Source organism: Herpailurus yagouaroundi, unplaced genomic scaffold (genome assembly GCF_014898765.1).
Source record: "Herpailurus yagouaroundi ecotype Mexico unplaced genomic scaffold, PumYag 100, whole genome shotgun sequence".
Classification (NCBI taxonomy): Eukaryota; Metazoa; Chordata; class Mammalia; order Carnivora; family Felidae; genus Herpailurus; species Herpailurus yagouaroundi.
In genome coordinates, this window is record NW_024412391.1 from 71,422,097 (window position 1) to 71,444,531 (window position 22,435).

Sequence of the window (22,435 nt, forward strand, 5' to 3'; positions counted from 1 at the left end):
CAAAGGCTCACATCTCAGATCTTAAACTAAGATATAAACTACAGAATATTGTTTGGCCAACAGTCAAATACTACAGCATTTAACCCTTAACCTTTCCCTTTTCTAAGACATTTTCTCTTTTTATCAGAATATTAATCTCTCCACGTTAGCTACTTCTGCCTTCTCGGCATAGTTAACCTTAATTCATGGTGATCTTGTCAAAATACTTCTATTTCACCTTTTTAGAGCAATTCCAGCTGTTTCTTTTTGTCACGGAGTTTTGTTTTTACTGAAAAAGCGTGCAAATTAGACTAAATAAGAGAAGTGTCCGAGTTTATTCTTTTCTTGTAGATAAAATGTTTGCATTGTGAAAAAGATTTTATTTTAATTCTACCTTTAAAGGATAAATAATCCAGTTTTTCTTAGCCTAATTACAATACATTGCTTAATATATTTAAGACCAAATGCCTTAAGTATTGCCTGAACTTGGTATCTCCCTAATGGGACAAAGACAACTGCTAAAAACTTTACCCAACAAAAATTTATATAAATTCGTCCCACATTTCTTATATTTTTCAAATACGCATCTCAAAATTGGTAGTATAGATGAGCCAAAGATCCACAGGACTTTCAGCCAAAGTATGATAATTTTTCCCAAAGTGTTAGGGTATATTGAATGAATACTTGGTAAATATTGCTTTCATTTTTTTAACCAGGTTATTACCCATTTATAACAAGAAAGTGGACTATACAAATAGCACAGTTTGGCAAGTGATTGTTCATATTCTAGGTTAGTTCCAAAGTAGCCTTGTTTCCTTGTTGTTCTTGTTGTTGTTGTTGTTTGTCTTTTTTCGGTATGAAGAATTTATATATATATATTTAATTTTTATTTAAATTCTAGTTAGTTAACATACAGTGTAATATAGGTGTCAGGACTAGAATTCAGTGATTTATCACTTACATATAACACCCAGTGTTCATCACAACAAATACCCTCCTTACTAACCATCACCCATCTAGCCCATCTCCCACCTGCTTCCCTCCATCAACCCTCAGTTTGTTGTCTATTGTTAAGAGTCTCTTATAATTTGTTTCCCTCTCTCTTTTACTTCCCCCCTTCCGACATGTTCACCTGTGTGACTGCTTAAGTTCCAAATGAGTGAAATGATATGGTATTTGTCTTTCTCTGACTGACGTATTTTTCTTAGCATAATACACTCTAGCCATGTGCACGCTGTTGCAAATGGCAAGATTTCATTCTTTTTGATGGTTGAGTAATATTCCATTGTGTATACAAACTACATTTTCTTTACCCACTCATCAGTCTGTAGACACTTGGCCTCTTTCAATAGTTTGAATATTATTGATAATGCTGCCTTATTTCTTTGTCTATTATTTACTCGTTTGTGTAGTATATCCTTATTATAACCACTTCAAATGAGAAAATATATTGACTATGTATTTCAAGAATTTTGCTTAGCAACCTCAGAAGTTCTGCAAAAGTGAAGCAGTAAAGTCCTTAATTATCTTTTCTTGTATTTTTCTTCCTAAATTTTATGTGTCTTTTCTGCCACGAGTCTTTCTTACCTCTTATCTAGATTATGACAACACTCTCTTGCCTGGTCTACCAGCCCACAACCTGTCTAACCCCTACTTCCTGCCTCTTGCACCATATAAACATCATTGACAAATCATCTTTTTGAAGCATAGTTTTGATTACATTATTTGGAATCAGATTTTTTTTATTATAATTTACATGAAATGGTATGGCCACATTTTAATTCTGCATTATGATGCTATGACAATTGTATAACCTTTAAACTATCACCAAACACAAGATACTAAAAATTTCTATCACTCCAGAAAGTTCTTTCATGTCCCTATTCATTCAGTTCCGTCCCCAAACTCTGACCCCAGACAACAACGAAGCTAATTTGTATCACAATAACTTATTTTTGCTTCTCCTAGGAGCTTATTTAAAAAAAAAATTACACAGGAAGCATGTGTGATTTCTTTCACCAGCCATGCTTGTTACAGCTATATCTGAAATTTGTTCTTGTTATCTGATGAGTAATACTCTATTGTATGCCCTTACCAGTTTGTTTTTCCACTCACATGTTTATGAATATTTGGGACTTTTCAAGCCAGCAGGGATGCAAATAAAGCAGCTATCAACATTGGTATATGTCATTGATGAACATCAGTTTTCATTTCTCTTGGGAAAATATAAACTATGAAATGTTAACAAGGAACATCAAAATATTTTTCAAAATCACTCTTATAATATATGAGCATTCAAATAGCTGATGTATGAGTCGACATTTGATATTGTAAGTATTTTTAATTTTGTCATTTTGGTGAGTGTGAAGTATCTCATTGTGGTTTTAATTTAAGCTCTTAAGTTGAACATCTCTTAATAATCTTATTAGATGCCTTTATATCTTATGTTCTGAGTACCTGTGTTAGATGTTTGCCCATTTAGAAAAATGTTTATTTTTTTAAGTATTAATTTAGATAAGTCCATATATGTCTTAGATAGAAACCTTTGTCAGATATGTGTTTGGAACATGCTTATCCTCCAATGTGAGCCTTTTTCCAAAGCAGAAACTTTTACTTGTTATGAAGTCCAATTTATCAGTTATTCCTTTTTGTGGCTAATGTTTTTTGTGTCATCTCCAAGAAATTTTTGCCTACTTCAAGTCTGTGAAGATTTTTCTCAATGTTTTCTAGATTTAGAGCATTAACTTTTATGTTGATGAATAATATTAATTTTGAATTTTTAGAAATAATATAGAGAGGTCAATGGTCACATTTTACGTACAGCTATCCATTAATTAATTGAATTCATTGAAAAGAATATCTTTTCTCCATTGAATAATCTTGACACCTTTGCTGGAAATTAGTTGACCATATCTGTATGAATCTATTTCTAGGCTCTATTATGTTTCATTTACGTATCTATCCTTATGGCATAGTTCACTCTCTGCTTCACTGTAGCTCTATCGTGGGTCTCAAAAGATGTTTGTGTAAGTCACTGCATTTATTTTTCTTTTTCACTATTGTTTGGAATTTCTAGGTTCTTTATTTTATCACATAAATTTTAGATCAGCTTATCAACGTCTACAAAAAAAAAAAAAAAAAAAAAGCCTGCTTGTGATTTTAATTGGGAGTGTATTGAATCTACAGATCAATGCGGGGAAATCTGATGCTTTAACAATTTTTCAAGTTCATGAGCTTGTATACCCGACTATTTATTTAGTGTTTCTAAATTCCTCCTAAGAATATTTTGTGTTTTCAAAGTACACATTTTATAGGCCCTTAAAAAATTATTCTTCAGACGTTTGACTTGAGTATCATTATAGTTTGTTATCATTATTTTCCCAATTGCTAATTTCCAGTCCACATAACTATATTTATTTTTCATAAAGTTAAATACACTGATTAGTCGCTTTGGAAGTAAAATGTATTCTTAAATTACCAGAGTTTACTTCGAGTAAATCTTTGTGACTTCCTACTTCACCTTTCCCTGTTAAATATTATTACATTATGTAATTCCATTTACTTAGCTGTCAGTGTTTTTACTGTTGTAATAACTTTTATTTTTATCTAATTCATAAACCCTTATTTACAATGTTATGATTCTAGGTTTATAAAGTAATTTATCTGTTATGAAGTTTTCCTAAAAATTAAACGCAGTTTTTATATGTATCCAATTATTTACAATTTCTTGTGTTTCCATTCTTTCCTTCAACTATGGATATACCAATACATCTGACTCTATCCAATCCATCCATGAAGGAAGTATCATTTCCCTTCATCCTGAAACGGAACATCCTCTCCCTTCTCCCATGGTGCCATCTGCTAGTGTCACAACCTCTCAACATCTGTGTATCTGAAAAAGGTCTTTTTTTATACTCTTTTTAGAAGCATGATTTTAGTGGATTTAGAATTCATATTTGACTGATATTTTTATTTTATCAGCACAATAGTGAAAAAAATTTAAAGCCTATGTGTAGAAATTTCATTGTTGGTTCGGTGCCTCAACAATATTGAAGATTCAAGCTTCATCTGTAACGCAGCTTTGCAGTTCTTAGCGTATCATTTCACAGCTCTGTGGGGCCAATATGGCTGTTATAGTGGCAAAGAAAATATGTCTTTAATGGATGAAGTAGGTGGGAATGGTGTTCTAGTTGTATTTTTCTATTTTCATCTGTGATATAATGAACTTTTTCCAGAAGCTTTTCCACCAGACTTCCACTTAAATTCACAGCCTAGAGCAGAGCTTTGTACTCAGAACTGTAATGTGAGGCTGGAAAAGTTGGTATTTGGCTTTCCATTCTCTGTAGGGTGATGCAATGAAGGAGAACATTTTCAGTATGGATTGGGGGTCATCCATCAGTAAGATTTGCTTCGCTATGAAAAGAAACTCAGAAATAGTATCATGTGGAGATTGGAATCCCAGCAAAAAAGAGAAGATGCATTTATAATGCTAGAGGGTAGAGAGAAATAAAGAGGAAGAAGAGATATTTGAAAAGTCAGTGCCTCAGAATTTTCCAAAATTATGAAAGATGTCATTATCAATTATATACCCAAGAGGTTTCTCAAGCAGGACAAATAACAATAAACAAACTAACAAATAAAAACCGGATCAGACATTTCATGCTCAAGTTCATGAAAACCCAATGGCAAAGAGCAAATCCCGAAGTCAATCAGGGAATAAAAGATCCACGGGGAAACAGACTTAAGATTGGAGAACCCTTCTCACCAGGGACTATGCAAACTGGAAGATAATGTGATAACATTTGTATGGCCATCTGCAAAAAGCAAAATCGTAAGGGAAGACAACTAATGAATGGTTTGCCAAAGATTGGGGAGGTTCAACTGTGTTTAAGTACAAAGCAGTAGAGAGAGAATTTCGGGTTGATGGAAATTTCCTATATCTTGATTGGGGTAATGGTTACACAGGTAGATATGTATGTAAAGCTCATAGTATTTTTCTCCAAGAAAGTTGAATTTTACTGTACATGAATCATATCTCAATAAATTGCCTATTAAAGGTAGAACACAGTTTAAGTTTTCCAATAAACATGGTGGAGTGACTGCAGATATTACAGCTTCCCCCTAGGATATAAATACAATAACAGTAAACAAACATTCTATCTAGAATATAAACTTACTATGTGGAGAAGAGGAAATGGAGGGGGAACATCAGAGTACGTGTCAGAAAAAATTGGTCAGGGACCAGCTGAGGAGGAGGGTACTCAAAGTCCACCCTCCAGCTCAACAAAAACCCTTAGTTTGTCCTTCAGGACTGAGGTAACAACAGTTCCCATCAAGTGCTAGGATGAGGCAAGGGTTTAGCCACAAGGCACCTGTTGAATAATGGCAATTAGAAAGCATAAAGAGGCTTTCATGTACCTCACCCCACCTAAGTCAAATGTGTTGGCAAGTGTGGAGGCAGATTCACAATCAGGGAAATTACTCTGTGGTGACAGAGGACAGGGAGGTAGTTAAATGTGAGTAATATTGACAGAATGCAAGAGCAATGCATTGGGGTCACCCATCAGGGAGATTTTCTTCTCTAGGAAAAGAAACTCAAAAATAGTATCATATGGAGGTTGGAATCCCAGAAAACAGAGAAAATGCAATTATAATGCTAGAGGGTGGATAGAAATAAGGAGGTGCTGTAATCTTCTATCTCCCAATTTGGAGGATGGTGACATGGATGTAAGCACAGGTAAAAAATACATTAAGATGCACGTATAAGAGTAATGTACTTCACTAAATGCAAATTATATATCATTTTGAAAAATAAAAGTAGGAATTATAAACAAAATATTCACAGATGTGAGATATTATGTTTTAATTCCCACAGGTGACCACCTAAACTGGTGCCTCATATATTAGAGATGCTCAATAAACATTTATCAAATGTCAACAAAAAGATAAAGTACAGTGTTAGGGAAATATATTTCATTACATAAAGACTCCCAATGTCATGCATTACAAATTTTATTATTTAGCATGCATACACATTAAACTATATTTGTAACTGAATTCTGAAGTCTATTTTTAAAAATTTTTTCTAAGCCTGTGTCCAAGATGATGGTAAAGCTCTGATGAAAATAATATCATCTCACATTTCAGTGTTTTTAATGTAAGATGAAGCTATTGAGAGAATTATCTCCAAACATAGGATGCTTACAAATATTCTCATAATTAGGAATGACAGTTGAGTAATGTGATTTAAAATCTCTTAAACTTTCTGACCTTCGATCCTCTTTCCATATATTTACTGTTTCATGGTGGTAGAGCATAAATAATTTTAAAATGCTGTTGCGACCGCTATGTCATTCTTCTCACACTATTAAAGTTTTGTTTTAGGCTAATGGTATTCAACAAATATATCGCCAAATGCAGAAATCTTCTGATATCTATTGATGCCTGCCTTAAATATATTGCCCTCCAGCATTTCCTGCAAGATTCACTGCTGCTTCACCATCTTGGGTAAGTGATGTTGATCGTATACCTGAAATATACATGTATTTCTTACAAGAAGCCATAAAACACTATTGTCAAACAACTTGTTTTTGAACAAGATCTCATGGAGATTAAATGTGAAATTTCTACAAACTCTATAAAACCAATGATTTATATATGTATTTAACTACATCTATATACCCTGATATACAGGGCTTTGAAATAATTAATTTATATTTTGGAAAAGAAATCTGTTGGACTATTGTAGCAGTTAAATTTAGAAGGGTATTGATGCACTGAAATTTATTTGGAATGTAAACTTTTGCTTTCATAAAACCAATAAAAGGTTAGTTTTTAGAAGAATATGAAAACAATAAAAAAAGAATGTTGCTTTTACATTGAGTCATTTTATAGAGCAACGTGCATGCAATACAGCATCGTACCCTACAGTCTTGACCACTAACTTGAAACACAAAATTTAAAATGAAAAACATAGGGAAGATCTTTGTTGTGAGACCTGAAATCATAAAACTCCTATAAGAGAGCATAGACACTAATCTCTTTGACATTGGCTTTAAAAACATTTTTCTAGATATGTCTCCCTGGGCAAGGGAAACAAACGCAAAATAAACTGTTGAGATTACACCACCATGAAAAGCTTTTGCACAGTGAACGAAATCATTAACAAAGAAAAAAGGCAAACTACTGAATGGGAGAAGGTATTTGCAAATTATATATCTAATAAGGGGTTAATATCCTAAATATATATAAAGAACTTATGTTCTTATGTTCACCAGAAAGACAAATAATCCAATCAAAATGGGCAGAGAAACTGAATAGACATTTTTTCCCCAAAGAAACATAGAGATGGCCAACAGTCGTGAAAAGATGCTCCACATCACTAATCATCAGGAAAAGGCAAATCAAAACCTCAAAGAGATATTATCATATACCTGTCAGAATGGCTAGAAAATAACAGACAAGAAATAACAACTGTGGATGAGGATGTTGAGAAAAAGAAGCCTGCTGTACTGTTGGTGGGAATGTAAACCAGCACAGCCACTGTGGAAAAAAGTATGAAGATTCCTTACATAATTAAAAATAGAAATACCAAATGAACCAATAATCCCACTGCTGGGCATTTGCCTAAGGATAACTAAAATACTAATTTGACCAGATGGCCAACCGACACATGAAAAAATGCTCAACATCACTCATCGTCAGGGAAATACAAATCAAAACCACACTCAGGTATCACCTCACGCCAGTCAGAGTGGCCAAAATGAACAAATCAGGAGACTATAGATGCTGGAGAGGATGTGGAGAAACGGGAACCCTCTTGCACTGTTGGTGGGAATGCAAATTGGTGCAGCCGCTCTGGAAAGCAGTGTGGAGGTTCCTCAGAAAATTAAAAATAGACCTACCCTATGACCCAGCAATAGCACTGCTAGGAATTTATCCAAGGGACACAGGAGTACTGATGCATAGGGGCACTTCTACCCCAATGTTCATAGCAGCACTCTCAACAATAGCCAAATTATGGAAAGAGCCTAAATGTCCATCAACTGATGAATGGATAAAGAAATTGTGGTTTATATACACTATGGAATACTACGTGGCAATGAGAAAAAATGAAATATGGCCTTTTGTAGCAACGTGGATGGAACTGGAGAGTGTGATGCTAAGTGAAATAAGCCATACAGAGAAAGACAGATACCATATGGTTTCACTCTTATGTGGATCCTGAGAAACTTAACAGGAACCCATGGGGGAGGGGAAGGAAAAAAAAAAAAAAGAGGTTAGAGTGGGAGAGAGCCAAAGCATAAGAGACTGTTGAGAACTGAGAACAAACTAAGGGTTGATGGGGGGTGGGAGGGAGGAGAGGGTGGGTGATGGGTACTGAGGAGGGCACCTTTTGGGATGAGCACTGGGTGTTGTATGGAAACCAATTTGACAATAAATTTCATATATAAATAAAAAAAATAAATAAATAAATAAATAAAAACAAAACCACAATAAGATACTACATTACACCTGTCAGAATGGCTAACATTAACAACCCAGGCAACAACAGATGTTGGCGAGGATGCAGAGAAAGAGGATCTCTTTTGCATCATTGGTGGGAATGCAAGCTGGTGCAGCCGCTCCAGAAAACACTATGGAGGTTCCTCAAAAAATTAAAAATAGAACTACCCTACGACCCAGAAATTGCACTACTAGGTATTTATCCAAGGGATACAGGTGTGCTGTTTCAAAGGGGCACATGCACCCCCATGTTTATAGCAGCACTATCAACAATAGCCAAAGTATGGAAATAGCTTAAACGTCCATTGATGGATGAATGGGTAAAGAAGATGTGGTACATATATACAATGGAGTACTACTTGGCAATCGAAAATAATGAAATCTTGCCATTTGCAACTACGTGGAACTGGAGGGTATTATGCTAAGTGAAATGAGTCAGTCAGAGAAAGAAAAATCATATGACTTCATTCATATGAGGACTTTAAGAGACAAAACAGATGAACATAAGGGAAGGGAAACAAAAATAATATAAAAACAGGGAGGGGGACAAAACAGAAGAGACTCATAAATATGGAGAACAAACTGAGGGTTACTGGAGGGGTTTTGGCGGGGGGAATGGGCTAAATGGGTAAGGGGCATTAAGGAATCTACTCCTGAAATCATTGTTTCACTATATGCTAATTTGGATGTAAATTTTACAAACTAAAAATAAAATTCAAAAAATTTAAAACATACTCATTTGAAAAGATATATGCATTCCTATGTTTATAGCAGCATTATTTATAATAACACAGATATGGAAGCAACCCAAGTGTCCATCATAGATGAGTGGATAAATAAGATGTGGTAAGTATATATTTATATATATACATATTTGTATAACATATAAACATACAAACACACATACATATGTATGTATAGATACATATACATATACACACATACATAAAATGGAATATTACTGAACTATAAAAAAAGATGAGGTCTTGCCATTTGCAACAACATAGATGGACCGAAAAGGTATTATGCAAAGTGAAATAAGTCAAAGGCAAATGCATGGGATTTCACTTATATGTGGAATCTAACAAAACAAAACAAACAAAAAAAGAAACAAAGAAACCGTAAAACAGACTACTAAATACAGGGAACAAACTGGTGGCTGCCAGAGGGGAGGTTGGTGGGTGGGTGAGAGAAATAGATAAAGGGAATTAGGAGGTATAAACGTCCAGTTATAAAATAAATAAGTTACAAGGATGAAAAGTACAGCAAAGGCAATACAGTCAATAATATTGTAATAACGCTGTATGGTGACAGATGGTGACTATACCTATCATGGCGAGCACTAAGTAATGAACAGAGTTGTTGAATCAATGTCAGATACCTGAAATTAATATAACATTGTATGTTAATTATACTTTAATAAAAATAATAAAGAACAGACTACTGCAATTAATTGTCCACAAAAAATCAATACACAAACAAAAAATTACTTTTATTTTAAAAACTGATAAAGGGGCCATAATCAATCTGTATGAAATCATTTTCTATTTTTCTTCTTATTCTCTGACTTTTACCCATTCTATATGAGTGTCAAGATCTTTGAAGAATAAAGTATTCTAAGTCAAATGGGTTAAAATAATACAATCTATCAGTGTCACACAAGGCTTATTATTTTTAAAAATAATACAACTATACTTTATAATTTGTGGTTTTAACAGGATTCAGGCAAGTCTGTATTTTCTTCCGTTCTTCTTGGAATTTACTCAAAATTTCTAAAGAGAATGAGAAATAAAAATGCAAATTCTACCTTCGAGAAACCTTATGGAAACCTTGTGTCGCAAGTGAACAGGATGGGATCCCAAATGTAGCAATGGTCAAAGAGGAGCATAGGAAGACACAGCAAGCCCCTTCCAGGATACACCGAGCGGTAGGTAACACTTCTCCAAAAAAAGAGACAAGCAAAAGTGCCAACCAACAAGTCCCTGTTTGCAGTAATGGCAGGTTGGTCCCTGGGATGACAGTGGGAGATTCCTTGAGCTTGGTTCGGCTTTGAATCATAAAGATGAGCAATATTTTGCATAAACCAACTTACCAGTGAGGCAGCATAGTGGACAGTGGTTGAACTGGAAGCAATATACTCAGTTGCCTGAGAGCAGTAACAGATAAAAGAACTTACTTGCCCATAAAATCCTGTCCTAAAGCTCATTCACATGACCTTGGTAAAAACCTGCCAATGGTCAAAGACAGTACCACAGTGGAGTCCCTCGGAGAGAAAGTACGGCTCAGTGACATTCTACATAACACAACTATCATAAAAGCAACAGACACACTTTTGCAGTAACTCAGGGGATATACCTCATATACTGCTTATGAGCTTTTGTAGAACTCACTACTTGAGGCTGAATTTCACAGAATTTTGAAATAACAATGAATATATGACAAGAAGAATGCACGACTATAAGTAAATTAAATATGGAGTTTGGGTTTACAAATTACCATATGAATGTCATATACCCTAAGACCTTGGAAAAGACATAAGTAAAAAGAGCTGTTACAGAAAAGAGAAATTGCATAAAGTTATTTCTCCCTTTTTTTACATGTGTAAAAATTATTTAAGTCTAACAAAATAATAGATGTATGGGTAATTTAATTATTGGTAAGTAAATTAGCTTTTTCCATGTAAAGAATTTATTTATATGGTAAAACAGTAAAATATATGAAATGTTATGTACAGTAAATCAAGACTAAAAGGTAAATAATTATGTAAAAAGGAAATACTAAGTGGTACATTGCCATTGATATATAGGAAATTATAAGTTTTGTGAGAGAGTTCTTTGTTCAACTGTGTCAAATAAATTTGTAAATCTGGATAAAATAGATGACTTTCATGAAAATATAAGTGATCAAAAATGACCCAGAAGGTATAGAAAGTCTAAACTGAAAAAAAAATGGCCATAATTAATAAATTATATTTTCTAAGAGATTCTCCACTCCAAGAAAGCACCAGGCCTAGATTTTTCCACAGGAGTATCTTACAGAAATTACAAGTGACAGATTAGTTCTATGACAGTTAGCATTTTCCTTGAAGTTCAGCACTGTGACATCAGTAAAAGGAATCGATGTATTGACTAAAAAGAAGTAACATATGTTGCTATCCAATTAGATTCATTGAACTTATGCAGCCATCCTGACAGAAATAATTTAACCAATATCCATTACTCTAGATACTAACCGCTGCAAACTGATACATTTTCATGATTCAATATTTTAACATTAACACACAAAGGACAATTAATTCATTGGAATTGATTTACTCACAGTGCTGTCCAAAGCAATGGTGGGTGGGTCGGGGAATGTAAGAAATAAAAATGTAATTTTAATTCTTGTACAAGCTTGGGCCATACAGAGCCTTGTGCCTTTTCTCATAAATACATCACTGAAAATTACAGTTCAAACCGTAAGTAGTGTCTGGGTCAGGTTTGTTTTTCATTATCAAACAAAAGATGATCTTTAAGTAATTATCTTTTAAGTATATTATAATAATTAAATTGGGTATAACTTTTACCATTTTTATACAATGTACTGTAGTTTTCTCAGATTATAGGCGCCTCCAATTTGTTTTATTAGAATCAGGATGTGACTTCACGCAGACAATGAAATCTCTGGCCAAATGACAAAAACCAAGCAAACAGCATTTTATTACTTTTTGTCCATGTGGAGCCAAATAACCATTTAAAATATCTTGTTAAAAATATTCAATTTATATTAATATGAAATCAATGAGGAAATGTCAAAATTGTTTATTTTAAAATCTCCACTTTACCAATAACCAATCTCAAATCAGCGTTAAAAAAAAAAAAAACACAACTTGCTGGAAAATTGGATTTGTCCCTATGGAATGTTTGTTACACTGGTAAATACTTTCTTACGTATCACAATAGCATCTCACTCCATTTAGAAATGAAATGGTGAGTCTTCAAGTCAGTTAATAAATTGTATTTTTCTTTAAAAATGCGACTCAGGGTGCCTGGCTGGCTCAGTTGGAAGAGTGTGCTGATCTTGATCTCAGGGTCATGAGTTTGAGTCCCATGTGGGGTGTGGGTATTACTTAAATAAGTATTATTACGTGACTTAAAAAAAAAGAAAAAAATATATAATAAATTAATAAGTAAATGAATAAATAAATAAAATGGCTAAATTTTAAAGGTAAAAAAAATCCCAAAGAGTGTATGTAGAGTAACTTTGACTTCATCCTGACATGACTGTTACAATATACTTAATCACATAAATAATAATATGATGAACATTGAGGCTATCCATGGAAAAAAATGTCACTATTACTAAGGATGGGAGCAGAAATAAATTACTATTTCGGATTCACAAATGGAGAAATTGAAGTTCATATAGAACCCCACTCAGAAAAGAGCCAATAGCCGAACTACATCTTTATAAACCCCAAACTCCCAAGCCACTCACATTCTCTGAAATCACACTTCTACCTTTATGTTTTGGAAGTATATTTGTTATGGGTCTCTTTCACCACAAAGTTGGCCAAGTGGGAAACTCCCTTAAAATTGTGGGGTTTTGCATGCAGATTATCTTGACAAAGGTATGTGGGAAGAAGAAAAATGAGTTCATAATTCTCAAACGTTTTTGGCTTAGGGAGAGAAGCTCACATTCATCATTGCATATATGACAAAATCTTTCCTGTTTATGAAAAAGAAGGAACATATACAAAAGACTTCAAGCTTCAGTTATGTTTAAAAATAGAGAATGGTATTTCCTTCTCAGTACAATCCCTAATCACATTTATTCTCCAATTTTAGTAGACATTTTGATATTTATGATAGCGATATCTAAAAATTATATTACTGTGTTGTTATTCAGTACTATAGCTCCAATTCATCTTTTTCCTTTAGTATATTTAGTTCTTACTCTTATCATTGTGCAAGTATATTTGCTAGTTTGAATGATTCTAGGCATATTATAATTACTGTATAATAAAATGATTATTTTAATTTTGTGACAGATATTGATTGGAAATGGCAACTCAGACGCTGGGTTAATATCTGAGATACAATGATGATTTAGACACGGTTCCTGATCTCAGGGAGCTTACTTTAATGAGAGAAATGGTAATGTAAACAAATAAAAACAATCTCTTTGCATATCTTCCTTTCTTATGCATGAAATCACTTGGGCTCTGCAGTTTTAAACACTAAAAACATCACCTGTGAATATGTTGTTATTAATAACAGGTGTGCCAAGTTTATCATTTTTTAAGTTTATTTATTTTGAAAGAAAGAGCTCAGCAAATAGGCTCCGAGTTGTCAACACAGAGCCCCATTGTGGGGCTTGATTTCAGGAACCGTGAGATCAGGACCTGAGCCGAAATTGAGGATCCAATGCTTAACCAACTGAGCCACCAAGGTGCCCCTCCACCAATTTATCTTTTTGTAAAAAGTAAACACAATAACAATTCCAAATTATTTAAGTGTATTAAATTGTGCTATAAAAATACAAGGGAAAGAACAATTCACTTGGCCTGGAGAGAGAGATATTTTCACACAATTGACCAATATTAGTTTCTGTCAGTTTATCTTTTTTTTTTTCTTTTTCAATATCCTCTACTTCTTAAACATACACCTAGTTAAATGAAATGCCATTATTTTGGCCTTTCTTATCTAAAAAATGAAATACTCTAATTTTTACTTATAACACATACCAAGCAGTTTGGCTGTAATTAATTGAGATTTTACTATTATTGATGTGTTCCTAGAATGGCAACAAAATGTGTCTATGTATGGAAATAAATGAACATGAAATGCAATGGATTATTTATATTTGGCATAAATAATCCAGGAGGTCTGAGCCGCTGTGGTATAAGCTAAAATGTCAGTGGAGATAACTAAAGAGACCAAGGAAGAGTTTTGCCTCTGGATGTTGTGTTTTTAAATTTTCCAGTATCGTAATTCCTATTTGCCTTATTTCCCTTAAGTATCGTAATTTTAAGTAACGAAAGTGCTTTTGCTTGTAATTTTTAACTCTCCTTTTGCTTGATATTTCAAATATAGCATCTTTGTGATCCAAAATGTAAAACCTAGTTGAAAAGTAATTGCCACCATTTAATTTAGAGAAAACCCAGATAAGTCATTTTATGAGCTGGAACCGACCCCCCGTGGTGGTTAGCAAGTTGGTGAGCAAAGCGTGTTGTACATGTGTTGAATGAATGAGTGTCCGCTTGGCATACATAATTCTCTGGCCATGTTATTTATGCACCATGTGGTAACATGAAACAGATTTTCAAAATGAAAAGGGAGATGAGTTATGGTGCTGTCTTCAGTTGAAATTTTAGCCTAAAACCTAATGAATTCAGGTACGTTGTGGTTAGACCAAGCCTAATCAAAATTAACTAAAAGGACTATAGATTGCAAAACCTGGCTTCACTGGTCAACAATTTTCATTATTTTTTTGTTTTCTTATATGTGCAACTATATAACTTTGGCTTCACAATCTCAATACAGATGAATAGGTTTTTGGTAACAACAGGTGTGCTCCATCTACAATTTCTCTTTGCATAAAAATTTGAAACTGGTTACAATTCAAAAGTATTTAAATGCATTACATTTTCAACAAGTGTCTAAATATAGAAACCTCAATTAAGGGCCCAAGAAACAATTCAGTATGGGTACTGAGCAGCATCTGGAACTTAATGGAAAGAGGAAATTTGTCACCAAGACAGCTGGAAGTTACTTGGAGATTTGTTTGAAATCATGCAAGCATCTGATCAAGAGGATGGGGACAGAGTAGAACACACATTTTGTGGGAACACCTTGATTTAGAAATTGTGGAAAATATACCAGGAAAAGTGACAAAGAAAGAAAGAAGGCAGGAAAGAAAAGTAGGAGACGGAACTAAATAAATAATGTCGCACAAACTAAAACCAGAGACAGAGCTTAAGAAAGAGGGGTAGCAATATGGAACAGAAAATCTTTGTGACTGGTCACTGGAAAGATACCGCTGACCTAAAGAAAGAAATCTTTATGACGTAAGGGCAGGAGTAGAAGGCAGCTTGCAAGGGGTTAAGTAGTAATGAGGAAAAGAATCAGCAAGTATCAATTAATTTTGTAAAGAAAAAAAAAAAAGATTAGTAGCACGAAGAAGGAAGTCTAAAAACCTGGCTTGATTTCCTTGCGAATTGTGTAATAATTAATTTTAAAAAGAAGTGAAGAAGGAAAACTGGTTGGAGAAGAGAGGTGGTTGACAGAAAGAGTCAAAGCCACATGTCAGATGAAATATTTTCTTGGAGAAATTGTGGCATACAAGAGAAAGCATTTGTTTGATCATATTATCCCACGAAAATCTCCAAAGAGCAGCAGAGAAAGGGATACATGCATGTGTACTTTCTTGCCAGATATTTTCTCTTTCTTGTCTCTTCTGTCTCCTTAAGTGAAGGAATTTCCTGGCAAGCAATTACCCCATGAACTTGTAATAATAGGTAGATGCTGTCATAAACGTGTGTGGAGTCATTCACGGGAGAGGGAGACAGAACCTTCCATCCCCTGGAAGCTAACTCCGGTAGCATTCCCATTGCCTACATCCAGACATTAACGCATTAGTGATTCAAGCCACTGAACTAAGACATCACCTCTGTGACTCCACAGCAACCACTAAAATGTTCAATTCCAGCTCAAAGGAATTATTCCAGCCAATGGGAGATGAATATTTTCAGAATGTATCCATTTCCATCCCTCTTTGTCAGGCACTGAAGCAGCCTGACAGAGGCAGATATTAAAATTTCTAATTAAGTAAAAATATTTAATTTATTCTCAATAATGTCAGGACAAAGAAGTCACCCGTGATAATACTGCACTGAGAGAAGCATTGTGCTTAATAGTCAGTGAGCTAAAAACGTCCATACGTTTTTCTTGTTTTCAAACCCTTAAACAGGCACAGAGGTTTTATGTTCAGCAAAGTAAGAGAACAACAGAAACAGAATTCTCAACTTCAGAGCTAGGGACACCTTACTATATTTCTATTTTTTGATTATTTATTAGATTTCTAGAGAAGACAAAGGACACTTTTCACATGCTTACCTTAATTTACTATACATTCAGTATAGTGAACGATTTAATGTTCACTATTTGTAACTGTTTCTTCATGATGCCTGAGCATAATTTGATTTCATTTTTAAAAATCACACCTTCGAATGATCTCTTTGTCATTCATTTTATTATAAGTCATAAATTTCTATGCCATGCAGATCACTGTTTAAGAGCACGGATTATCAAAAAAAGCATGTAAGTAATATAGTGTTAAAAACAGAGGGGGAAGAGCTGTCACGAATTGACTTAGAGACAAGTTTTTGTGTCATCCACGATTTCAAATGCCAAGTGAGCTGCTGAGGAAACGTGGGGGATAAGCTTTATTTCTCTGTGAAAATACATAAAAGAATATCACTGGGCAGGTATTCTGAAAGTCAGCATTTTCAGCACTCACCCAAACTGAAAAATCCACAATTTAAAACATTCTTCCGTGCCTGTTGTATTGAACAGATTCCAGACAGGAGTGCTAACAGATTTGGTACTATTACAGGATTCTTTAAAAAATAATTCAGTGAAGAGCTAATATTCAGCAAATCAGAAGTTCACTATGATTTAAACGCTCAGCTTCTGGAGTCCATGAAATGATCCTGAAGTACAGTCAGTCGATATACCATTGTGTCTGACTGTTGATGGAATTGTGAGGAACTGATAACATCAAACGCGCACAGTCACTGAGTGTAAGAACCGCTGTCCTTAATCATCTGACAGTCTAGAACTATATGTATCTCCCTAAGAAACATGAAAGTGTCCAGCGTATGACATGGGTCTTTTCCCTTAACATGTTGCTCTGAGTTGAAGATCATACTGAATGGGAGACAGGAATACGAACACATTGGAATGTGCAGGTGTATCTTATAATTTTACATATTTTTTTTAAATTTAAATTCTTTTTTTTTTTAATTTTGAGAAAGGACTTTATGGTAATGGTTTGAGGTTTACAGAAGAGATTATGACTGAAGATCCAGAGTACACAAAAGCCCGAAGATTAGTATCATCTCTTTCTCTGTCACAAAGTCCTCTAACTCCACGAAAATCTTCTAAAAATAAACACAAGCCAGGACTTCCACCTTGGACTTTGCTTCTCTCACATTTGCAATATATTTAACACATGGTATTTTCCCAAGAAATAATTTTATGTGAACATATATTTCACTTGACTTTTTTTTTGAGGGGGTGGAGGGGCAGAGGGAGAATCTTAAGCAGGCTCCATGCTCAGCTCCCGAGATGAGGCTCAACCTCATGACCGTGAGATAATGACCTGAGCTGAAATCAAGAGTCAGACACTTAACTGACTGAGCCACCCAGGCACCCTTCACTTTACATCTTTAACATTTGTGATGGTACTCCTTCAATCATCGAAAATCCCACTGTCTGTTGTGTCATGGTACTCAGTTCTCCTTTAATTTGATGCATCCATTAGGATTCAGGGAAGGAAACAAAAAACGCTTAGGGTATTTTCAGCAGGAAGATATGTGATACAGGGAATTCTGCCCTTAGAAAGTCATCGTAAGTGCTGAAGGTATATATGGGACCCTTTGGAAATTCTCCATGAATAATACTGATTATTACTAATCTCCATGGTTAATACTGATCCACTAAGGGAGTGCTTTCCGAGGTTGCCACTAGGGTTATGCTGAAAGCAAGAAATAGCCACTGTTACCTTGTAAACTACCTCTCACACTGGTGTCGGTCACTGAATGCTGCTGTAGGGAAGTCCCACATACCTATATTGTTAGCCCTTCTGTACTAGTCAAGAGTACAGGGAGGTAAGTGTCCCTTCATTTTTGCCTTCCGAATGGTCAAGTGTATACAACTGGCTAAACACATTTTGCAGCAAGAATCTGAAAGGGACCCCGGGAGATACTGATTTTAGCTTTTCACCCCCCATAAATAGAGGAAACTGGACATTAACGTGACAATCTGAAGAACCCAGCACTCATCTGAACATAAGAGAGTAACTCAATCTCAAATGGCAGCAAACCAATGAGATATTCCAGCGGTGAAATCTACAAATCTGGTCCACATCCATTATGGTAGCGCTCACAGACTAAGCTTAATCATATCAAAGGATTAAGTGGTGGAATTTCTCATGCTCTTATATCTGAGAGAAAGAAGGAAAAATTATTTAGCGATTAAAAATGTCTATATATTCTCAATAATAAGTCAGGTATGACTGCCAAGACCCTTTGCCTAGAGTTATTTATGTTATAACAATAAAATTGTGGTTTTCATGGCCACAAAGAAAAACTTGTCCATTCTCATCTACAAGAATCCACAGCAACAGCCTTTGCCAAATATTTTGACTGCTTAGTCTTATTGCCAAATGCTAATGTCTACACTTGGCTCTGTTTTGTTAATCATGCCATTTTGATTCAGCTCTAGTTTGTCTTATGAACAATTGATATCACAAAACTCTACCCATTAAGTCATAGACTAAAAAGAGTTACTTAACGTACCCTGCAGCTTTTCAATCGAAAGCAGATAGTGACAACTCTTTTCAGAGAAAGAAATCCAGGATCTTTCTGCTAGACTATTATGGAAAAGTTAGATTTAGAATACAATTATCTTTAGGAAAATTAATACATTGCCAGAATTGGTGAGGACCTTAGATATTGCCTTATCCTGTGTTTCTGTGAAAATAGTGCCTGAGACAAAGGATGATGTATGAATAGTTTATTTGAGGCTGTGATCTCAGGAACCAGGAGTGATATATGGCAGAGCCAATATGTTATCAAATTGGCCACTATTATGGAAACAAAGTGCTTAATTTATGGGAGCCATATGAGAAACCTCATTAACACTTGGCCAAAAAAAAAAAGAAAGAAAGACACTTATTTATCAGTTCCTATCTCTGTGTTCAAAGATTGTTCAAGAGATATTAACTTTTTTGTTGAGGATGACACACAACAACAAATAAGTACTGGGGCGGAAATACAGACTTGGCCTGATACTACATGTTTCCATTATAGAAATAGATTTAACATCCTAGAGGACAAACCCAAATTTTAATAGGCTATTTCATCACTTTATTAGATCAGCCCCTTCTGGGTGATGGGATATGTGTGAAACCAGCAGATCCCATAATTATGTACCCATTACTGTATTTCTTTTGTCATGAAATGGGTCCCTTGATATGAGGCGATATTGTACAATACACTATGCTAGTAAAAGCTGCATTTACATAGTGATGTTTCTGGAGGCAATATACACAGAGAAGGCAAATTCGTATCCAGCTCTGGGTGTCACTTCTGGTAAGAAGGATCTACTTGTCTCTCCAAGACAGAAGGGGTATGAGGTCATAACTTGCGGGCAAGAGGCTAAATTTGGCAGGAATTATGCCATCTTAAAGACAAACCATCAAGAGTTTCCCAAAGGAGTGATAAATTCTGTGCACAGTTCCAAGTGCATTCCCCTGGTTGTCCCATGTCAGAGAAGGCCAAGGGCAAGAACTAACAGCACTAGGTTGAAGATTGAGGTGAGGCACTTCTATGCCGTACCTACATGAAGCTGGAGATATCTTGTCAAAACTTAGCAACAGAGCAGTGTCTAGAATAAAAGCTGAGGCAAAGAGAATTTAAAGTGGGCACAGGACATTTCCTATAAAATATAATACAAATAATACAGTACAAATAATATAGTCTCACTTCCTGCTCATGTAGGAATTGTAACATTCCTAATAGTGGAGCATCTGACCTCTGCTAAAATGTTTTAATTGAGGTTATCAGTTCTCTATGCTTCCCAGAATTACATTTTCTGCTGTTCATCCTAGAAGGCATTCTCATGGACCAGGAATTTGGATGATGTACCAGCATGAGATATTATATAAAATGCTTAGAGGATGGCATCATTCAGTGAACTACTGGAATCAGAAGGAAGATTCCATCCAAAATTCAGAAAATTTTAGAGTTCTTTGAACACCAAATGTGCTTTAGAGCAGATATCTTGCCACTTAGGACCTGACATTAGAAAAGAGACATGAAAGAGAATGTCTGAGGATGGTGATAAGATCCTGCAAGGGATAAGAAAAGAAGGAACTATAGGAAGGAAGAATATGGATAAGCATGCGTGACCCCACTGGCTGTAAAAGGACCCAAAGAGTACTTTGTTCCCATATCATGAGTATTGGTGCACTGTGTATTTTGAGCCCCATACACCTTATGTGGAGGTGGAGCAAGGCAGGGGACGGGGAGCTGTAAAAAGACGTCTGCAGGGGACGCCTGGGTGGCTCAGTCAGTTTAGAGTCCAACTCTTGATCTCCACAGGTCACCATCTCATGGTTCATGAGTTTGAGCCACACAGCGGACTCTGTGCGCACAGGGCAGAGACTTCTTAGAATTCTCCGTCTCCCCCTGTCTCTCTGTCTCTGCCTCTCCCCCCGCCTCTCAAAAATAAATACACATCAAAAGGAAAAAAAGGAGGTCTACAGGTGCTGAGCGATGAAATGGACAGCTGATACAACTACTCCTCAAGATGATCATAATCCAGCCATTTCTGGCATCTTAGTTGAGGGACCGTAATCTCCCTTTTTGCCATAAAAAGACGAAGATGTTTAGTAAAGCGGCGGAAATCACTTTCAAGCAAAAGTGGAACAAACCAGAGGAATTGGCCAGATTACTTGGGAAGGCCGGGAAAGCAGAATCAGGATCTGGTACAAAGCAGGCACGGAAAATGGAAAGAGAGGTCAAGCACACAGAAATTAGTGTCAGCAACAGCGGAGTAAAAGTGTCAGCGGTCAGCAACAGCGGAGGTCAAAAAGCAATACACAGTTTACGGGTATGGATAGGCCACCAAGAGAGAGAAGTATCTGAATTCCCAGATAATTGCTGCCCCTGGGATTGCCTTGTCAATTCTTCCCAACTTTCCCACCTACTGGCTTCATCCTGGATCTTACATATATTGTTGTAGGGCCTTTGTTTGTATACTAACCAGTAAACCTCTACGGATCCAAACAATACATGTAATCTAAGTAGCTTTATGTAAGAGCTGTAACAGCAACAACAACAAACTTTAGTTTGGGGGTACAAAATTCCAGACAGGGTGCCAAAAAAAAAAATCACACATGCCTCATATTAAATATCCACAATTACCCTTAGTGGTAAGTGTTAGTCCTGAAGTGGTAGGTATTTAGGTTATTTGCCGAAGGTTGCACAACAAACGTCAGGATAATGTAAAACTTAGCAAACAATTTTCACGTTTTCTACTGTTTACAAAGCAGAATGATGACTGTTGTTTTTGCAGGGATGTCTCTTACATCACAGAGCTCATACTCTAGTAAGTGAAATAAACATACACCAAACAATTTATGTTAAAGAGCACCCTCTTAAGTGCACCATAACGGAAATTGAAGCATCGTGTCATATGTTCACACTGGAAGGAATAACTAATTTCGCCTGGCACCCTAGGGGATGGATTGGTTCTTGAAGGGTTAGTAGATTTCTTTAAGTGGAGAAAATAAATATGTAGAATTTAAATAAAACACGCCTGGTAGGAAACTACTGAAATTGTCTGCATGAGCTATAATAATAACTTCAACAAAGCTCAAATTGTACGAGTGACTAATAATATTCTCTGTTTCCAAAACAGAACGTTAATGATAAACCCAATTCTTTAACAGGAATTTCTTCTTCCTCTTCTTTAGTCTTGTAACTACTGAAATGAATTTTCTTTCCATCTCTCCATGCATTTGCTTCTACATACACTCGTATATACATATGTAGTACATGTGAGATATATAAATACATGAGATATATATATGTATATATATAATGTGTATATATATGTATATGTGTGTGTATATATATGTATATGTATATACATGTATATGTATATACATGTATATGTATATA